The 22,547-nt window shown below is 37.5% G+C and overlaps 1 long non-coding RNA gene across 2 annotated transcripts; it reads left to right on the forward strand.

Moving 5' to 3' along the window:
- The first annotated feature begins 6,135 nt into the window (after window positions 1-6,135).
- On the forward strand, window positions 6,136-19,302 carry LOC108499148. 2 transcript variants are annotated; one of them, XR_001875443.1, is made up of 5 exons: window positions 6,136-6,193; window positions 6,927-6,975; window positions 12,434-12,552; window positions 18,099-18,139; window positions 19,249-19,300. It is a non-coding gene; the product is annotated as an uncharacterized LOC108499148 (long non-coding RNA). The 2 variants fall into 2 exon arrangements; XR_001875442.1 differs by lacking the exon at window positions 18,099-18,139 and having other exon boundaries at window positions 19,249-19,302.
- Window positions 19,303-22,547: the final 3,245 nt, after the last annotated feature.

Here is a 22,547-nt window from a genome sequence, read left to right on the forward strand (position 1 = left end):
AGGAGCCTAAAGCCCAGGATCCCATTTCAATTCCCCAACTCCTGGTTGGCGCAATGGGACTGGTCCTGGCTGTCATGCCCTGCCCTGCTAGACCCCATGGGAAACCCCCACAACTCCAGGTCCTCAGAGAGTGCCTGTCACCTGGCAGAGATGAGAGAGATCAGGGTCCAGGCTCCATTTCCCAAACCAGAATGAGATATCTTGTCCAGTTTCAATTTACATATTCAGGAAAAATGCATCAGAGACAAAGATTTGTATGCTTGACTGCGAGCCCAAACCTCTAATTCACACAGTTGTGCTGCCTTTTCCCCCCTTCTCTGCTTTCTTACATTCAGTTCTCTGTTGCACAGTGGTTCAGCAATAGTGTCTAAGAATTAAAGATGAGCCTTTTCCTAAGTTTACTGCACGGGATTCTGTATGATCTTGTTTTAACCATTTCTTGCAGACACTCTGTCGAAGGGATGTTTGCTGCTCTGGATCCTCACTTTCCCCAGGCACTGCACAATGCACAGAGCACAGCATGGCATGTGCAGAAACAGCTTGGTCTTTCTTCTGAAAACATGTTTGCTGACGTGACAGTAATATGTCAGCCAATGTCTTGGTCAAAACATTACCCAATTCAACATATTTTTTTTCAGGCTTAGCCCGAAAATCATTGTTTCCCAGTAGAGGAACAAATCACTGGGACCCAGGTGTGCAGTTGGTGTCAGTTGTTTTACGGAAAATGCTATAAAGATCAAAAGGATATGATTTTTACCACCCTTCTCTGCTTGTTTTAGCTATTATGTCTTCAATGTCTTGGCTTCTGGAGGAACTGTGGATTCCAAATGTACTCCCAATTTTAAGTGAAGAACAAAAATTTATATTTAAAAGGTTTTATCAATTTATTTATTATTAATGTAAAGCCTTGAACCTAAATACCACTGCCACTTCATCACACAAATTCAAAAATAGATAATCTGACTTAAACATATTGTTAGGTATTTCAATTTGGTCTTAAATTCAGATTGAACTCCTTCTTGGTTAAAAATAATGGATTTCCAAGAAAATTTTAATTTAATTCAAGAAGGCATAATTAAACATACAAATTAAAAAATACAATAGAGGAAGAGATATGTGTAAAATACTTTGCATATAATCCGATATCATTATAGTCAAAGCCGTCTTAAAATGGGCCCCATTTCAGTCTTTAACTCTGTGTTTTCAACATAGCAATGAAAATAACTTTCAAATAACAGTTGTTTTAACTGGATGTATTTCCTTATTAGAAACAATTGTCTAAAAGCCCTCACTGAAGCCCATACACCACCCCCAGAGAACAACACAGTGCAGCAAGTTTTACAATTCCAAAACAGAATTTGATGTGGTGGTTTCCACTAATTCAGACTGAAGCATCAGGGAAAGTAACACCAAAGCACTAAGGTTTGGATTTAAGGAAAAACAATTTATTTTCAGATCAGATACCTGCTGGTTTTAATTTAGATATTGGATAAACTGTCTAAAATGAAAGCAGCAGACTAAAATTGAGTGTTTTCCAACCTCCTCTAATTAAAATCAACTAGTTCATTGCACCTTTAATCAGAATCACCACTTCCTTGCCTGACCAGGGTGACCTGCCAGATGGGAGGGGTGAATGTCATCAAGGACCATTACAGACTTGGGATAAGGAATGAAGGTTTTGAAGAAACTGTGAACACACTCTGAGGAAGAAATTAGACTGGTGGACTTGAAGGGAAAAAAACATCTGCAAATTGTTTAAACAAGAAATTACGACACAGGTCAATAGGGATGTTTCTGACTGGAAATCACTTGCTGGAGAAGAAATTAGTTTTGAATACCTAACACAAATCAGTAGAGTAGGTAGGGAACATTTTAAGTTATTCATCTTTGTCAGGAAACCCTGGTTTCTATCTTCCATAGCCTCCTCTACTCAAAGTGTGTCACTGGAAAAGTATAACGTCAGATGAACTGCGGTCTAATAATAAGAACATAAAGCAGAGAAGGAAACAAGGCATCTGAGCAAAGGTCCATGTAGCCCATATCCCATTTCTGAAAAGGGCCTGTACAAAATGTAGGGTGAGAGAGCTTAAGAATAGCAAAAGCAGAGATTGATACTTTTTCTCCCTACTTCTCTGGTTTCCAGCAGTCTGCCATTTGGGGATTTTTTTCGGTTAAAAGCTGCATCTGCACCCTGTTTTGTAGCCCTTGATTGATTTTCTTCTACAAATTTGCCTAAGAGTTTTTCAAATCCATTTGCAGAGAGAACCTCCACAGGAGCCTCTGGAGATGAGTTCCAGACTTTTCCTTCATACTGTGCGTAAGAGCACTTCCTTTTCGTTGATTTATACCTGCAGCCTGACCATTTCATCTGACGCTCCCCTGGACTGTTGAGAGAAAAAGGAAATAATTGTACCCCGTTACATTTCTCCATGCTAACCTATCATATCCTCCCTCAGCTGTTTTACAAATGGAGGAATCCTCATCTCTTAAAACACTATTCGTATTGTACTGGGTCTTAGTGGGATGGAGACAATTTTCTTCATAGCAGCAGGTACGTTGCTGTGTTTCAGATCTGTGACCAAACAATTGAGAGCTGCACTACATGACCATTGTAGGTCCCTTTCCACTGAAATATTCCATTCTATTCTATTCTTAAAACAACGTTGAAAACACAATGTTTTATCCATTGCTGAACATTGTTTGCATGGTGCCAAGACTTTCTGTTTCTCACTCTGCCATCACAAGTAGATTGGGGATTGGCAAGAGGCTGGGAGAGGTTGCAGGCAGAGCTGCTGACCCAAACTGACAAGAGAGATATTCCACATCATATAACATCATGCTCAACAATAAAACAAGGCAAGAATTTGTGGGGGAAGATGGCAGGCCCATGGAACCCCTGGGCCCCCTGGAAGCGAAAGAGCTGGAGGCATTGAGGGGAGTAAGAGCGTTCCCCTGAGAAAGGTGGAGGTGGCTGCATATTCCCATGGAAGCGGCCCTGAGAGTTGGACAACACAATGTGGGGGGAAGTCACAGCCCCACAGCTGAAGTCTGAGGACTTTGGAGTATTGTGGAGTGTTAGGCCGTTTTTCAAGGGAGCAGTGAAGCCAACCAGATAATCCCCATGGACACAGCCTTGAGCTGTGTGCAGGTGCACATTCCTTAGTATTTTTGTAAAAAGATGTTTGTGTTATGTGTATGAGAAAGTAGAGGTAGGAAAAGCTAATAAAAGGCTGCCTGCTGCTCTGAGCAGGCAGACATCCCTTTGTCTCACGATCCTCATGTGTGTTGTGCGTCTTCTTCCCCCCTTGGACCGGGACCCTTTCGACAGATACCCAGCGACACAATTTTTCCCAAGTAACCACTGTTGGGCATTGGTTAGCCGATGGTAAGTTATCGTGTTTGCACCACATGTTTTTTTATTTTTTTTTCTTTTTCTTCACCTCTACACATTAAAATGTCTTTACCTCAGTCCATGAGTTTTCTCACTGTTGCCCTTACAATTTTCCACCTCATTCCACTGCAATGGAGCAAGCAAGAGAACGGTTGAGGTCTTACCTGCCAGCTGAGGTTAACTCCACACTCCCATGAAAAGTGCTTCCTACCTTTATTCATCTTGCAAACCCCAGGCATTTTCTCATTTGCCCTCTTCCATTTCTTTATGTTGAGGGTGATTTAAGTGAGAAGTATGTTTCATATTGCAGAAAATCATTTATTCCAAGCATCGGATTTTCTAAGACCAGAAACATTGTCAAATGGTTTGAGTCAGAACAATGAAAGAGAATGGCAAAAGATAGTCCATTCCCCAGCTGAACTATTGTCACATACCCTCTATAACGTCCTACCTGCTAACTCCAGAGACAATATTGTAAAAATAAGTTCTGTATAGTGTAGTTCATCTAGTTCCAAACCCCTGCCATGGGCAGGAATATCTTTCACTAGATTAGGTTAATCAAAGCCCCATCCAACCCGGTCTTGAACACTCCCAGGCATGGGACATCCTCAACTTCCCTGGGCAACCTCTTCCATTGTCTCACCACCCTCGTAGTAAAGAATTTTTCCTTCTATCTAATCTACATCTGCCTTCTCTTTCTTTAAAACCATTACCACTTAACCTATCGCTACATAACTGAAGCAAGAGTAGATTGAAACAAAATAATATTGAGAAGGATTATGTCAAGCAGGGAACAGCATTTACACTAATGTGTACTATCTAGAATACAAATCATATTCAAAAATAACATTTAATGTAAATCAACTAAATTTTCCCCTGGGATAAAAGCTTATCTGCTAAGCCACACTGCAGTGACTTTTGTGATCAAGTTATTGCCAGACTGAACTTCTGGAAAGGAAACGCTAATATTTCAAGAATAATCTGGTTTTAGAAAAGCTGTTAATTTCTGGGTTTTTGAGGGGTGGAGAAGGGCAGTTAACCAAGAAATGTCAAATCTGCAGTTTATACTTGTTTTTCATCAACCTTTTCAGTATATATTGTATTCTATATGTAACATAAATATGTACATTCTTTAACTATCAGTTTTATATCACCACATTTTGCAAGCGTTTTAGTTTAGATCTTGGGTGCTCTTCTGAAGGGACATGTCCCTGTATCTTCCATTTACTAAGATTCAGATCATCTCAGGATGAAGTGAAAGGGTCTCATAGTGCCTGAATTCCTTTGAGGTGAACCTAAACAAAAATTATATATATTTCCGGAGATTTTTGGTTCTCCAGTTTCTTGGCATTCAGTCCACAGGACCAGATTATAGATAGTGTGAAACAACCTCCATAACACATAAATGCAGACAGTGGGAACATGACATCCTTATTCCTTCACATGCTCACTTGTGCTACATTCATTAATGCTGACATAGCCTAGAAAGACAGCTAAATGTAGAAACTCACTGTGGAAGGATTCTTTCAAATATGTTGGCAAAATTCACTTTCTGATGAAAACATGTTATTCAACAGTTTTTAAGGTGTTCCTCATCCACAGTATTTACAAACATTCTTTTTTTTAATATAGGCTTTCTAGATACATGGAGATGCCAATACATTCTCTAGTGCCTCATAAGAATGTTTCTCTGAGGCTGTTTTATAGATTAGTTGTGTAGCATATGCTGTAAATGCTTAAATTTTGAATGGCTGCAGTCAGTCATGGCTATTTAAAATACGAAATACATGCTTTATCTAGACCCATCTACCATTTGCAAAACTCTATAATCAACACAGATCCTTCAATGTGAAGTGCTAGAAGCTGCAAAACCTAAGTCTGATGCAATTATAAGAAAGTTACACTGTAAGAATCATATTGCTATTAACAGCAATATGCAAAAGCACTGAGGTTAATTTTGCCTAATGTTAACCTTAAAGGCCCCAGACCTGGCCTGCTATCAGTCTGTTATGAGAACTTGCTATGTGACCCAGACATTGGTACCTAGTGTCCTTCGAGGAGTTCAAGCACAAGATGACAGGAAAGGGCTTGAAACATGATTGAATACTCATGACTGTAAATTACTCATTGATGGCAATTACTGATCACAGAAGAATTGCAACCTTGAGAAAAGACTGTTATGTACATGACAAAGAGGAAGCAGCCAAGCAAAAAAAAATCCATCTGATTTTGCAGGATAACACACTTGCCACCACGTGGGTAAGTATCACTTAGTAGTGTTGCACAGTACATAGTTTGAAGAATGGAGGGTGGAGGACAAAAGTTTAAAAACTGCCTAGAAACTAACACAACCTGTGGAGGAAAATGGAAATAGGAATTCCACATAAGAACATAATGGGAATTATCTCATGGAGAAATTATCCAAGCTGTGAGTGCCCTGTCCACTTTTCCAGCCTGATTTTACTGCCTCCTCCAGTTTCCCCTGCTTCCAATGCCTGATTTCTTAAAGTCCTTTTCTACTGACAAACTATTACCCAGGACAGGTTACAATTTTATGAGAGACTCTGTGTGTTTCTTTGCCACGGTCCGTAATGGGAGGGGAATAGGGCCATGACACAGCACAGACAGGTCTCAATCAGGCAGAGGTGCAAATGGAATCCCTTATTGAGGTGTGCAGGGCTTTTATGACTTCAGGCGGGGAAAGGGCTAGAACATGGGGCGGAGCATGAGACAGACGACCAGGGGAACAAATGGGATTAAGAACTCGGGAGAAGAGGGTGGAACCGGGGAGGAACTGGGGAGGTAAAGATCCAATGGTAGCTCCCTCCTCACTGCAGCTTTCTCAGCCAATCAGAGGCAGGAGCGGGGAAGCAAGGAGCAGGCAAATTCTTGGCAAGCCCGGGCATGCCCAGGTTATACAAATATAGGGGCAACATATTTAAAACCACATAATAACTATAAAGTCCATATAATAAAGTCCTGTCAATTGCTATATGACTTTTTCCACTCCTGAAACTGCTCCCATCCTGAATCTTGCTCCTTCACATTTCTTTGTATGTGGATGTGTGTGTTTCTGTGTGCATGAAAGTGTAGGCTCACAGAAGAACAGGGAATTTACTCAAAGTAGCCTACACAGTAAACTACAAACCAGCCCACAGAGGAAGGCAGGAAAAAATCTGTCCAGTACAAAGACCTAATTCCTTTTTGACAAACCTGAGTATCCATTAACTAAGCACATGAGCAAGACACTTTGTACCAAGCAGCCATGGGAATTTCCCAAAACCTGTCGAAACAGTAATGCACCTGCAAAGTATCTCCTGTCCAGCTATGGCCATCTGCAAGGCAGTTAAGAGAGGCTTGCAAAACATCAGGAGGCTGAGACTCAAGGTTACTCACACACTGGAGGGAAAGAAAAAGGAACTCTACCAGCATCCTACAGATGCCCTGAACTATGGAGGAGAATCAAATTAGTTGGAGTGATTTGTTAGGAGTTAGAGAGAGGACACTTACCTTTTTTTTTTTTTTTTCATAAAAGGAAAGGAATAATAAGTGCCCTTGCTCGGTCAGACACAGAGCTAGACCAGGTATGTGAGTCAAGATTTTCATTTACTGAAGCTATACTGAGTCTTTCTCAACATCCTGTGCTTTTCCATTTGCTCAATAGTCTTGCCTTTTAGATACAGAAATCAGATTTTCCAGTCTGTAGTTTCCAGGTTCCCCTCTGTGGCTCCCAGACTTTTTTATTTTGTAATGGGAGTTACTCTTCTAGCACAGTAGAAATTGCATTGCACTGTTTACAGTGAAAGTTTACAAGGCTTTGCCAGATGCTCTGCAGTTTCACATCTGAGTTACTCCAAAGATTTCTCCCAAACATCATCCAGTTCTGGAAACTTACCTGACTTTTCTGTTTGGTCTAATTCCTCCTGTATACTCACAACAAATGTATCTAACTCCTCTGATCCCTCTGCCGTAAAGAATAGTGAGGAAGTGGTAATTATCGAAGACTTAAGCAGTAGACTAATACAAAAATCTGTTGCACACTCTGCTCTGTCTTGTTCATCCCTGAGTAACCTGTTACACCTTGGTCATCGATTATCCTGTTTGTCTTCTTATATCTGATGAAGAAGTAAACAGCTACTTACTAGCAACTTGAGCATTCTCTGTGAACCACTCTCTAATTCTGTTCTAGTCTTTGGACTTTGTCTTTAAGCTCAAGCTAAAATGTTTTAGGGGCTTTCTTTTTCTTTTCATTTAGACAAGTTCTCAATTTTCTATAAGGCTGACCATTCCTTACAACAGCCTCCTTAAGTTTTCTATCACATCACACTGATCCAGTAACAACCGGACTTTTTTTTTTTTTATTTATGTTTTACTTTGTATTTTTTTTTTAATTTTACTAATAGCATACATTTTTATAGTACTTTTCCTTGCAGATATCAGCGTGCTCTAGGAAGGAGATAAATAGCACTAGCTCAGCTCTTGAGAAAGGGAAACACAAGTGGTAAAATAGCTGTCCCTGAGCCTTTCGATAGACCACTAGCAAACCAGGAATAAAATCCTCCTAAGTCTCAATAGTCCTTGCATTGTATATGCCAATAGGATGGAATTCATATGCATGTTTATACACTTCAATGGGCATCCATCCAACCATTTTAGATTTGCTGTTCAAGAAGACCTCTACAGTCATACATGATTTAGTGAACATTAACAGCAATGCAGAAAACCAGGAAAGTATATGTAGGATAGATTAACAAAAGCAGCCTTGACTTTTAAATTTAAAATATATGTATATTATAATAACAACTGAAAAATGAAGCCGTTGCTTCAAACTTCTTTCAGTACTAATAAACAATGAACTGCAGTGGTTCAGCTTGGGTCTAGTGAAAAATGCATTTATGCTTCAGTACTGTGACAGGACAGTTTTCAGACTGGAACAGTTTCAGGCTGGGACATGTTGAACTCAGCTTTGCAGTATTCCTTGCTCCATAAAAAAAAAAAAAAAGAAATATCATTCAAAGTGCAACTCATTGGATGTCATTCTCTATTGCATGAAGGCTCCTTCACACTGCTTGGCTGGAGAAACAGTCATAAGGTAAATAAGAATGAAAGTTATTTGCACAAGGTAATTCTTGTCACTATCAGTCAAAATTGTGCAGGTAATCACTTCAGTGTGAGATCTATTATAGAATGACTCCTGCTTGAATTTAAACAGGCAGCAGAGAAAAAGGAATCAAACTAAGAATGAAAGAGAAACTGATGCAGCAGGGAAGATTTCAGTGTGTTACTTGATATCATTGTATAAAATTTTGTGCAATAAACAAAGACTACATCTTTATTTCCTGAAATTATATTCTATAGAGTCACAACATCACACACATGCAAGTAGAATGTCAGAACAAAAGGGAAATTTATGCAAGATTCTTGTTTAAGAAAGTGAGCAGTTTAGGGGGTTTTTTTTGTTCCGACCCCAACTTAAAGAATTGCAATTATTGCAATAGGCCAGGCCTTTTTTTCTGTGCTGACAACAGTTCATTCTTACTGTTAAAAAATGTGTATATTCTTAGAACACACTCATTGGCAAGCAATAAATATTTTGAGCCTAAATTTATTTGAAGACAAGATGCAGTTTTGCTGTGATTTTGCCAACATTTACCATCACATCCACAGATGACTGGCACTATGAACTCTCTCAGGTACTCTTAGAGCACCTCGCACCAGACCGCCTTCTTCACTTCCACTTGAATGCAGCTTTTCCTTCTTGAATTATTCCTAAATAATTATGAAATAGCACATACAGTAGTCCTATCATATTACAGACATCTCAAAGTTCTTTGCATGTCTTTTATGACATATTTTTAAACTACAGTATCAGAGAAGAAAGTAATGTTGTGATAGCCATTAATGTCATGATCTCTGTAAACTGAACAAAGACCAGAATTAAATATTATTCTTGCTGCACCAGTCATGTTGTCATAAACCAAAGATATGATAAGTTTTACTGTTAGCTTAGCAGTTTTTCACTACTAAGAGTATGCATATTCATCATTTTTACTTCTTCCTAAAACTATTTTTCTTTCCATGAGGCCATTTACAATTGCCATTTTAAATTCCATTGCTTCTGTGAGCTCCTGTGCCTGAGAAACATAAACATGTACCTCATTGCAACAAGAAGTGATGAACTGCAGCATAATTTTTTGAGTTTTGTATTTTAAAAAAATACTTGGTATAAATCAAATCTTGGAGTTTAAATCCAATTCAGACTTTATGTTATTGCCTTTGAGACTTAATAGCAACGAGAGTGTTTGACTGATACATCACAAGAATCATCCCTTTCTGTTCACGATCACAGCAGCTGTGCTGAGAGGAAACACCGTGGCTGATGGAGCCCATGAGGAAAAACTGTTACGCTATTCTGTATTCATTACTGAGCCTAATTACTCTCAGATTACAATGCAAAATGCATCTGCTTTGAATGACATTCTAGTAATAGACATGCAGAGTGAACCAAATAGTTCTTCCTAATGTCATGCAAGTGATTTCTTCTTTAAGAGGGTGAATGACATCAATGTCCCATATATATTATTCACAACAATTTAACAATTTAACCCTAATTATTCACAGCAGTGGAATGGGGTTTTTTCATGTATCCAATAAAACATTCACATTGTAAGTGACATCTATAATATTGTATTCAGGAACATATCCATGTTGTCTGGTCCAGGCACTCTCATGACAATGTGCTTGCAACCCAGCTTGAAAGACTGGTGGTGGTTCAGACTTACACTCCAGCTCTGCAGCTCCTGGTTTCCACACAAATGAAATACAATCCTGTAGGCTAAATGGGAGCAGCAGAGCCCTTCAATGAAATGCCAGATGAGGGCAATGGGGACACTCTTTTTCTTGCACTTGCAGCAAGAGCAATGGATTTATCTGGAGGATCTGATAACTTAAAAGAGAATTGAACTAATTGCCACTTACCAAGTTTGCTTCTGCTCTTAGGTTTGGCTGATTGGTTGGTTGGATTTTGGTTTTTTTGTTGTTTTTTTTCTTTTTAGTTATTGTTCCAGTTTGCCAGAAATAATAAATTTCAAATTCCATTTTTAGAGGGATTTAGAATGTCTTCTAGAATATTTAAGGGCAAGCTATTCTAATACTACATTAGCTATTATAGCCTATAGAGAAAACAGAGGTGCTGTTTTAAAAAACATTTTCTTTTTCTTTTTCTGGTTTGTTTTTTTTTTCAATAGAAAGATAACATGTCTCAAAGAAAGAAAAAGAACAAACAACAGTGTCAATATCAAAATTTTTGGTGTGGATCCTGTTAACTTGATAAAAGCAACCTACTGGAGGAAATGTTTTCTGTGGATTAGAAAGTTGTATACTATGATTTAGCCTGCATTGAATTTGTACTGATAAATTATAAATGACTTAAAATAATGGTGTAAACAACTGTAATGAAAATCCTGATTTTGGAAGTTTACTGGCATATGACGGAGTACCACTGCAATAAGACTTTTACATTTGCATAACTCTTCAAAATTTTATTAAAAAAAAATTAAACATGCTCTAAAAAACAGCCACTCAATACTAATTTATGGTGTTCTCTTTTTTTTTCATAAAAAATTCTGCTTTAGATTAAAATTATCTAAGTTATTTCACCAAATCTGACTTCATACTTCTCACAGGACCTCTTTCCACCGAAAATATTACCCATTGCTTGTTACCTTCTATAAAAAGCTAGTGCAGACTTTCTATTTTTAACTCATCCTGGAGCTTGAAAAAAGACTATTTTGGGGGGTATAACTGTAGAACCTCGAGGTTCAGCATGGAGATTTGCCTTTTTTTTTCTGTCCTTGGTATCCAGTCACTTTCACTTCCCTCTACAATCCTGGATTCTAAAGATATGGAAATTAGTCCTTTCTAATTGCATCAATGAACATTGGAGCTATAAAAGTGGAGAGGCAAAAAATTGTCTATAAGACTTGAAAAGAGTCAGTAGTGTTAAAATGAACAAATGCAAAAATAGTCAATATAAGAGCAAGATACTCCTACAGCACACATTACTTTCAAAAGCAAATACAAGAAAATCTCTTGTCATGCCTTGGTAGTAACATGGGAACACCTGAATGAAAAGAATGTTACAAATTTCCAAGCTCAAAACAAGATTTAGAAGAGAAAACTTGAGACCAAATGCTTTTCCCATTCAATTTTTACTGTCATTTGACATGTCTGGAAATGCTGAAAAATTATCCCATATATATATTTGGCTTACAGAGGAGACATGGATAGAAGCAGATGTTTCTGCAGAAGATGGAGTACTGAAAAACACAGATAAATAACAGTTTTCTGGCATTCAGAGATTTTAATATCATACTTTACCGTTCTCCCAGAAAGGAAAAAAAAGAGGAGGTGGACATCTGAAATGCAATTTTCATCATCACTATCTTGCAGCAGAAAGTAGAAAGAGAGAGATATCTGACTGACAATAAAAGCTTCTCAAGCAGTGCAGTGTTGGGGGAGAACTGTATGAGGTTTATGGAGTTTCACAATAGAGAAGACTGTAAAAGGCAGTCTGTGATAAAGCAATTCTAGAGGAACATCCTTCTAAATGTACGTAATATCTGACAGTGTGTCAAGGATACTAATTCTGAAGATGAAGATGACATTGAAGTTGAAGAGGCTCATAGAGAATTAGAATGTTTCAGAGAATTTTTCTCATGAGAAGCAAAACAGTAGCTTTCTTATATATAATTCATCATCCCACCTGGTTATTTATAGCTATCACAGATATCAGGTAAGCAAAACATTCTGGATTCATTGTTGATTATGAAGCATGATTGCTTAGTGTAGTGTCATATATTGCTTCATTGTTCCACTGATTAAGAGCAATTGTTTGTTGAATGTTTTTAAAGGATTGCCAAATCAGTGAAATTGGAAAAAAACAGTCAAAAATATTTTTAGAGTGTTTGTCTCCAACAAACTCAGATGACTCAGGAGCATGCACTTATTTATGTTTCTAAATTTTTTTCTGTTTATTTTCAGGAATATAATTCAAGAAATTCTACATATTAAAAACATGGAAAGGAAGAAAAATAAACAAAAGCCCTAAACAAACAAACAAAAAAACCAAAACTGCAGGGGAAAGGATGTAACATGGAAGTGTAAGAGAATCTATTTTTTTCCACTCTTACTCTTATTTTCCAACTGGATTACCTCTCAAATCATTTGTAACAATTAAAGGTAGTATGGTGGTATGTCAGATTTGGCAGATATATGAGTAAATACATGCATATACAAAATAGAATAACAATATGCTAATGGTGATGATACCTGGTACCATCATTATGGCATTTTAATGTGTCTTATCATTACTACTCCTATTGACTTGAAAGTAAATGCTGTCTTCAAGAAATATAACCCAACCTAAGGTCTTGTTGGAGGCATGTATTTACTACTGTAAAGAAAAAGCTGTTGTCAATATAGGTGTTTCCTTTCAGATTTGCCAATAAATTGACAGTAGTCAAATAGTGTTTGCATTTAGGGAGCAAAGTTTCTTGGCGAGAGAGACAGAGGAGAAACATCAGTTTTACCGTTACAAACGGGACTTAAAAGTACTGTTATCTCTCCTGAAATCCTAGCACCTGCTGTTGTCTAAGTTTTCTTCTGGGCTCCTTATAGATTGAGATCCATATCTATGTCTTCTTTAGACACCTCCCTAAATTTGCAGATGACAGAAAACAAATAAAAAAATGTTTAAGTATACTACACTTTTTGTTATTTACAGAACAATAGGGACAAACTTTGGTCATGATGGCTTAAACTTGTGCCTAAGCCACTGATGAAAAATTTGGTGAAGAGTTATAACCATGTGAAAAAAATATGTATTTGTTGATTGTGAAGTATGGAATGAAATAATAAGATTTTCTTTTTTTGGTTTGCCTGAGTTTAGTAATCAGCTTGCTACAGTTAGAGTTTATGCTAATCATATATTTAGCTAAATTAGGAGAAAAAAAAGGCAATTAGATAGTCAAAAGGAATATCTACATGCATCCAGCTATACAGTACGGGTTATTAGTAGAAAACCATATATGAAATGCTTCTATTAGCCTGAACTGCATGCGGTAAGGACTGTGAGAGAAAAGCACCCGACAATTCCTGCATTGCCAAAGAGAAAGAGGACATACACTGGAGGGAATTGCTGATTGACAGATTGATTTTTTGGGTAATTTTGGTATTTTTTCCCCTTGAGGAGAAATCTAATTCTTTTGTGAGCCATAGGTGAATACAAAGTCAGCAGAAGTCTCTTAAGGATTCGTGGTCACATCATATCAGCAGAGAGAAAATGTTCCCCTTTAGTCCTTCTTTTGATATCTGTTCAAAAAGAGTTCACTGATTGAGTCAGGGCTGCTTTCCTCCGCTCCCCGTGACATGATAATTGCTTTAACACAGTTATATTTGAATTAAGCCACACTGCCCACAGCTTGTCTCTTTTCCTGTGACATTAGGCTAGACCTGATCTCAGCCTGAGGTGTTAGCAGTAGATAAAACCTTACTGAAGAACACAGTTTTTACACAAGTAAGGAGGTCAAGCTCAGCACTGGAACTGAGCTCTAGTGAGAAACTTGGCCACTGACACTTCAGCACTGCAGTTAGCCACCCAATCCTGAAGGGACTTTACTATCATGTACAGAGAATACAATCAGTACCCATACAGTAACCTATTAGTCGGGTGCCTTGATTTAGGTTTTGAGGTGACCAAACTACTGCATACTGGGAATGAGCAGTTCATCCCTAAGTTTCTCACTTTGTCTCAGTGTCACTATAGGAGTAAAAAGACTAGCTTAGATATCAAAATCATGCTTTTCAGCATGATTCAGTTTTCAGAGAGAAAAACTTTCTTTTAAATCACTCCTATGGCTAGGAAACCTCTTTTGTATATCAAACTTGTCATAATTCTATTTTATTAGCACAGTACGTCATCATGGGACATGTTTTTACAGCTTTCCTGGAATGAAAGAAAGATTGCGTCCACTGCTAAGATTTACAAAAATCCCTAAACTTTATTGCCATCATATCAAATTGCTGAAGTTATTTTATTATTTTATTTATTTGGAAATTCTCTGGCCAAATTTGCACAGTCTTTTTTTGTTTTTTTTTTTTGGCTCTCAGCTTTCTATTTGTTTGTTACAAATCAAATTAAAAACACTTTAGGGTGGAGCTGAGGTAGATTTACTATTTCTCTGCCTCTAGGACAATACAAGATTTAAAATCTACAAAGCTTTTCAATACCACCTCATAAAAATAAACTTGATGAAATATATAATATTTCTAGGTTCTAAAGCAAATTCTGGCTTTTTGATCTTCATGTAATTTCTACAGTATTTTCATGAAATCTAAATAAAAAGAGACACTAGGAAACTTTACTGTCTCCTCTAAAACTTAGTTGATATATTTCTTCTGGAGATACCAGAAAATCTCACTAAAAGTAACAAAGAATGAGCATAAACTCTCCAAACTTCCAAGTAGTGAGAACCATAAAAAGCAATCTACTCTTTCAGCTGTTGGTAGCTTATACTAAAGAAAGCTATTCCACACCTAAGTGTAATTTCTATTCAAACATATGTTCAAAAGTGCCACGGTCCGGGGGGAAAGGGAAATGGGACCACGGCACTGCAATGAGGGTCAGGACACAGTAGAGGTCGGGAAGCAATGCCAAACTTTATTAAAGCAAACAGGGATTTAAATAGGGTAAGTTCAGGGGGTGGACTCAGGCTTAGGGAGGAGCATGGGACAGGCAGTTCAGGGGGTGTGGTGATTGGGAGACAGGGAGAAAAGTGGGTGGCAACTTTGGGTCTCCAGGGGAAAGGGCCAATGGTAGCTCTCTCTGCACTGCAGCAAACCGGGGCCAATCAGGTGCAGAGGAGCGGGAAAGCAGGGAAGTGTGAGGGAAGAAGGGGACAATATGGAGGGTATAAAATTTTCAACAATAAACAGGGGTATATGAAACTTCACAACAACATAACAATAAACTGGGGTGAAACTGGGGAAAAACTGTCCATCCGCTAGTGTCCAATCCAGTATAAGAATGTCCATTTAATTGCCATAGATGTCCCTCCACGCCTTGAATCTCTCCCAGTCTGTTTTTTGGTCCTCGTCACAAAAGCGATCCTATTTGTCTCTGTACACGGCAGTAATGAGCTAATCCTGCCATGGGCAGGAACTGCTGTGTCTCCATGGTATCTTGCAAAAAGGCTTGGTGTCCTAAGAACATAAGAGGGTGGCCAGGAGCTAGACCAAAAACTCTGAGACCGCATACAGCACAGAAACCTACAGTAGGGGCAGCATCTGCTCCCCTAGCAGATCTGAGGCAAAATCTAGCATTTTAACTCTGTTATTTTATACACACACACACACACATGCATACATTTATTATAAATATGCACCATGCTCGTTTCCATCTCATTGAATTTTTTTCTTTTAATAATGTCCAGCAAATGTCAGTAATTCTTGTAAAATCCTGAAGCATTTTGAACACCATGGATATATATAGAACAAATACCTACAAATGTAATGCTATTCAGTGTAAAGAGCTCTGTATTCACTTGTCACAATGATTGGGCTGCCCAATAGTCCCATTCCAGTTAGGAACAGTAACAACCCTCATTTCTCTTCTTTCTTGTTCCGAAAGTTCTTTGACTCTGTTTTGTCTCTGTAACTTTGAGAACTTAACAAAAAAATAACTTTACTATAGCTGTGACTGAGCACATAGTATGGTACCTTTGATTTTCCTTCATTTGAGATTTAGGGCTGATCCTGGTAGGCAATGGGAATTAATTTCATGAAAGTTGCTTCAAAAGCCTTTCAAAAAAGCTTTAACTTTCACAAGATCACACTGTCAACACCCAAACTGCAAAGAAATGCATACTTCCTAAGGGTTTTCTACAGACTTTTTTTTTTCTCCGTTAGCATTGAGCTCATTTCCTGTCTAGTGAAAGCTTTGAATCTTTCTTAACACGCTTATTACAGGATAAGGTGTGGTTTTCCCATCAGCTCAGTAAAGAGATGATGTGCTGTTCAGAGCCACAGCTACAGCCTGCAAGACACACTGTGAATTAGAGTTCTGCTCCCTGTCATATCTCTAACCAGTCTAAAAACTAGGGAGGGGGAGATTAAGTCAGGCTACTCAGGCGCTGAATTATTTCTGTATTTATACAGGTTTCATACTAGCAATTTATATGATATAATGTTTATGCTTCATATTTCTGTCCGTTGTGCCAGCTAAATTAAGGGGTCCAATAGTTCTAGCATAAAATAAGTATGATGAAATAAGGTCCTGTTCTAAAGTGTCTGATGTCAGCTTGTGGTGATAGACTTCATAAATAAAGTAATTACTTAGTCCTTCACTATATGAAATTTCTAATCTGTTAGTTGAGTGTATATACCTTACTTCTATATATTATGAAACCTATTATACTCTTATAGTACATAAAACAGACATTCAAAATGACACAGAAGAGCTTAAAGAAAAATGTTTTAACAACCTGAGGTCAAAAGATTAATATGATTGTAGTTCTACACGCTAAAAAATATAATGGGTATTTGCATTCTACTTTATTCTAGTGAAATATTTGTATCTAGGTCATCTGCTCAGGGCTGACAGAGCCGACACAGAACTCAGTATATATCTGCTCCTTGCTAGATAAAGAACTCGATGCCAAACCATTCCTAAAAGGACAGCAGAAATCTACATCTAAATAACTTTGCTACACTTAAGTGAAACTTATTTCTCTTGTCTGCTTCAAATTTGTATTCTGGAGGCAACAGCTAGCAAGAATAGAGTAAAAAAACAATAGCTAAAAAACAAATAAACAAATAACCCTTCTCCCAGTGAGATGAAAAATATTATTAAAAAAAAAAAAAGGCAAAACCAAAAAAGAAATAAACAAACAAAAATAAAATCCAAAAACAGAAACAAGTTTCTACATATCTTAGTTTTAAGACAGGAATAACAACCAGTTCATCCCACTGCTGCCAGGACAGTACATAAAGCATAGAAGAACTAGCCCTGCATTTCTTGAATTTCCCAAGAGGACTGCTGTGACTGTTGAGCAATTCACAGCACATACATTTTAGACCAAACTCATTTAGGTCCAATTTTAAAATAAAAGACAGTGAAGTAGAACATATGAATACTAAGATACTGTATGGAACATCTGTAAGAACATTATTGCGAGCTAGAATATAACAGTATTAGCTGGAAATTCTTAGGTAAGTTTATGCAAAAATTTTTAATTCTATTTCTTTTATAAATTAAGGATTCATTTCAATAAATTTCTTCTCTGTAAAGTAACACTAATTTATGAAATTGAAATAGAGGGAAAGGTTTTTCTTATGAAAAAATCGTTTTCCTGTGAAATCACAGAACCAATCACAGAATTGTTGAGGCTGAAAAGGGCCTCAAGATTGACAAGTCCAATGCACTCCCCAAAGCCGAGTCAGCTGGCACAAGTTGCTAAGGATCACGTACAGCTGGGATTTGTATATCTCCATGGATGGAGACTACACAGCCTGTGTAGTAAATGTCTTCTGGTATTGGTTCACTCTCGTGTCTCACTGAGATTATGAACGTTCATTATGATCACTATTACTTTTAAGCAGAATTTCCTATGTTTAAATTAGTGCCCTCTGCCTCTTGTCCTCTCACTAGGCACCATGAAGAAGAATCTCTTTTTCATCCCCACTCATGAGGTATTTCTAATGTATATATATATAAAATATAAATATGTGTAATCAGATTCCCCCAGGCCTTCTCTAGGCTGAGGAACCCCAGCTCTCTCAGCCTCTCTTTATAATAAGAGATCCTCCAATCCCTTAATTATCTTAATGGTCCATCACTGAACTTAGTCCAATACAATTTTATTTGTATTGAGGAGTCTAGACCTGGACCCAGCACACCAGATGTGTCTCACCAGAGCTGAGTAGACAAGATGGATCACCAGCTCCAACCTGCTAAAAACACTTATCCTAAAGCACCCCAGGATGGTGTTGACAGTTAGAATTTAAATACTATTTTTATTTTGCAAGTACTTATTGTAATTTTTGGCATATTGCCATCTTTTACTTTTCTGTTATATTAATAACTTAATGCTCATAAAAAGGAAAAAAAAATGCCATAGTGAAAATGGTTTCAATCCACAGGAGATGACCACAGATAGTGGACTACATACATTTGTGAATTAAGTTGTAGCAGAAATAGGCAGGATTTATATGGTCAGATTTAATTGTTGACAGGTATTGTGAGTTAATATTATGGACAAAGAGCATTACTAGTAAAGAGTAAGTGGAATGAAAAAAATTCTAAGTATATCTGATCTTGACTGTATAGGCTGTAGCTTGACATCGCCATCCTCTCCATCTTTTGTCTGCATAGTATGAATTCATATTCCAGTTATACAGTTGTGACTATTTCTGAAGAAAGAGAGACTTCTTTTATTTTTTGAGTTGTATTTTTGTTTTAAGGAAACATGAAACAATGTAAGCAAAATGTCTCTCTTCCCGATGGTTTGAAAAATATTAAATATTGCATAATTTATTGCAGCAATGTACTCCTATATTTACAATTCTTTTTGGTTTATTATAAACTTTTTCTTAAGACATAGAACATATTTCTTCTTAATCCTTAGAGGTAAACAAACTGTAGTTATTACATTAAAGAATTAAGAAAATTTATTTTAGTATAGGATTTGATGCTTGGGGAGTTTTACCTCTTATTTTGCTGTTTGTTTCGCTTTTTTTCATTAGCTTTTCATCATAAATTTTGTTTTGCTTGAGTTAATTTTACCCATCTGTCTCATCAGATAAGAGAAACAAATGGAGAGACCGTCCTGAAAAGAAAGGAGGATACACAAGGTGACATAGAAGAAGCTTCCACATATTAACCCTTTCTGACTTGTCAGCAACAGGGAAATAGAAGCTGGATGTACTGTAAGAAATCATGGTAACTGAATTTGTAATGACCTCTTCCATTGGTTAGACTGCTCTCCTTCTTGATACTTCCAAAGGAACTGCTAGTCTCCATGGAAGATGTTGAGAATCACCCAGGTCACTTGTTTTGTGCATCTTTTTTTTTGTTTGTTTGTTTTTTCTTCTATTGAGTCTGACCTGGCTAAGAAAGAGTACTGTGTTTTGCCACTTCCACAACCTCACAAGAGGTTCAAACTATGCACTTATAGAAATGTTGCACTGCCACAAAAACAAAACCAAAACAAACAAACAAAAAAAAACCCAAACAAACAACAAAAAAACCCCTACTATTGGTATTGAGAGATTTGATATTTCTCTAGTGGATATGTCTAAAAACAAAAAGGGGACAATATCTTTACAGATCAATTTCCTCCCATTATACGTCTCCTCTCCTCACCTGTCCATGATGATCAAAACTGAAGAGATGAATTAGAAAAACTTATCAAAGAGGCAGAATAAAATTAACTAAATTATATACAATAGAACAAACAGCCTACAAGCTCCGCCTTTTTGTTTTACTATAACTGTGGATAAACCATGTATCTTACCTCCACCAAAAATAAGTCACACTAATTTCTGCCTTACAACACAAGAGTTTGCAGTATAATGTCTTCTCTTTGATTATCTCCCCTTACTTTTTTTGACAGAAGGTTCTGATTCCCAGTCAATTCATGGCTAGGCTTCGCAAACGAAGATTTGGGAAGGCTCTATCCACATTTGCTACAGGCACGCTGGTGGCTTATGAGGCCAATACGTGACAGACATATCCGATTGCAAAAGGCACAACAGAAAGACTCCTTAGATGGTGTATTCTGCAATACACGGTTCTTTCTGCGTTGCCTTTTTTCCTCGACAGTGATCCTGCATGTGTTCTCAAAGGAAGCAGCAGCGTTATAGATGGCGTGTCTCCAGGCCTCCCGATTGGAGGCCAGAGTAGACCAGCTATGGGGATCAATATGGCCAAGGCTGAGATGTTGTTTCAGGGAGTCCTTGTATCTTTTCTTCGGGGCTCCTCTCATGCGGCAGCCAGTGGCAAGTTCACCATAGAGCAGGATCTTAGTGAGGCTGTGGTCCTTCATCCTTGAGACGTGCCCTGCCCATCGCAGCTGCGTTCTCAGCAACATGACCTCAATTCTTGTGACTGCTGCTTGCTCTAGAACAGATGTGTTGGTCACATAATCTGACCAGTGGATGTTTAAGATTGAACGGAGGCAGCGTTGATGGATAAGAATTAACCTAATAGCATGATTTTTAAATTATTTTTATAGTGCTTTGAAACTCAGTGTAAAGCATTTAATAAGTCTAACGTGCTTTTCTCATTTACCAAAAAAAAACCCAATTAAACCAAAAAACCATAAGGTTCCCTTCAATTACTTTGCCTATGAGCAGTGCACTTTTTTTTTCTTTTTATTTATGGGTGTATCAAAAAAATAGAACTAGTTGGTATTTTTAGGGAAAAGTAGTTGTAATGCATACCTTATTAGTTCAAATGACATTAGAGTTACCCAGTGTTTGAAAACCTCTCATAGAAGATTTCTGAAATGGGCTTTATATTATTACTCTTTGTCATGGTTATACCACAACATTGCTTTTACTGCTGCAAAAAGAAAAAAATCTTTGTCTTTTCTTCCCTTGTTTCCTTTCAATTATTTTTCTGGAATTTATCCTTCATGAGTATGATTACTAACTATTGGAGAAGAGCAAGCCAAAACAAAATAAACTCTTTTCCAAGGCTGTATTAATGTTTTCATAATCATTCTGTTTCTACCTCAGAAGAAACAAATAATTCCCTTAACTGTGCACAAGTAACTTTACTTATGAAACCCACATTATGGCTTCAGCCTCTTGGCATACAGTCAGATTGCAGCTGCATGTGCACATTTTTCCTGAAAAGACTGCTCTGGATTTCCCTCTGCAAACTAAAGATCTCTATAATACACTCTATAGAGTGTTCTGTGTGCTGGGTGGCAGTACTAAGTTTCCACACCAGCTCTAGACCCCTTAGATATATTTTTAACTTGGCAATCTCCCTGGGATTCCCAACTAAAACACAGTCCAGATTCAGCAAACTATCAAAATATGAATTTAATTATGTATTTAAAATTGATTAGGCTTGGCTTTTGTGATAATAAACATTAGTGCTAATAACATTTCCTGATTATCATTTCAACAAGTGATCATACATTTATCTTTTTTATTATCAATTTAAAATAGCTTTCCAGTTCCTGCTTAAGCTGCATTCTCTACAAGAGGTTTATGCCCTCTCTCTCAGAAGGTGGAGACACACACAGTGTGTCATCAGTTTGCAAAACTGGAGCAACAGGCAAATTCAGCAGAGGAAAAAGGAGTGAATAGCTGAGAAGAGGACAGGAAAACTTGTTTCTCTTTTGCTTTCTGAGTGCATGCAAGCAAGGTTCATTTGCCTGATTAGAAGTGGTCCAATTCCACAAGCTCCCAGTACTCAGTTCTGCCTTGACTTTGTCTACCTTTTCAGCCAGTGAATATTAAAGCTGCCCAGTGAACATTAAAGCTAATCCTCTTGCAACATGAGGAGGGAGATGATGCTATGATGTATTTTAGCTAATTAACAATATCAATGGGAAGATTTGGTGAACAGATTGAAATTCTGCCCGGAGCATCCATGAATAATGATCACTATTTAACAATGAATTTTGTGGGTGACAGTGCAGAACACACCTGATGGAAACTGAAAAACATAGAACTGGGAAATCTGTTTTATTCTATAGTATCTTCTTTTTCTCAGTGTTTCCATTGCAGTGGAACAAACTCCTTATATTGAGTTTTGATCTGCCAGACTAGGGAAACAAGTAAAAGAGTGACAATCTGTAGGTGGAACTGGGGCATGAACACAGGATGGACCTCCAAACAGTTTTTTCAGGTTGTCATATGAAAAGATTTATTGAAATCCCCAAATGATTAGTGAAGTATAGCTCCTGCTTTTTCAAAGCACAGCGTACTGAGCAATTTTAACTGGACAATCTTAACAGGATTGTTCAACAAGACAAATTCAAAAAGACTAACAAAAACTACTCAAAGAGGATAAGAGACATGACAACTGAATGCATCATTCTCAGTGGTGAAAAATCAGCTAGACAGAAAATATATTAAAGGC

The sequence above is a fragment of the Lepidothrix coronata genome, unplaced genomic scaffold (assembly GCF_001604755.1).
Source record: "Lepidothrix coronata isolate B3197 unplaced genomic scaffold, Lepidothrix_coronata-1.0 Scaffold70, whole genome shotgun sequence".
In the NCBI taxonomy this organism is placed as follows: Eukaryota; Metazoa; Chordata; class Aves; order Passeriformes; family Pipridae; genus Lepidothrix; species Lepidothrix coronata.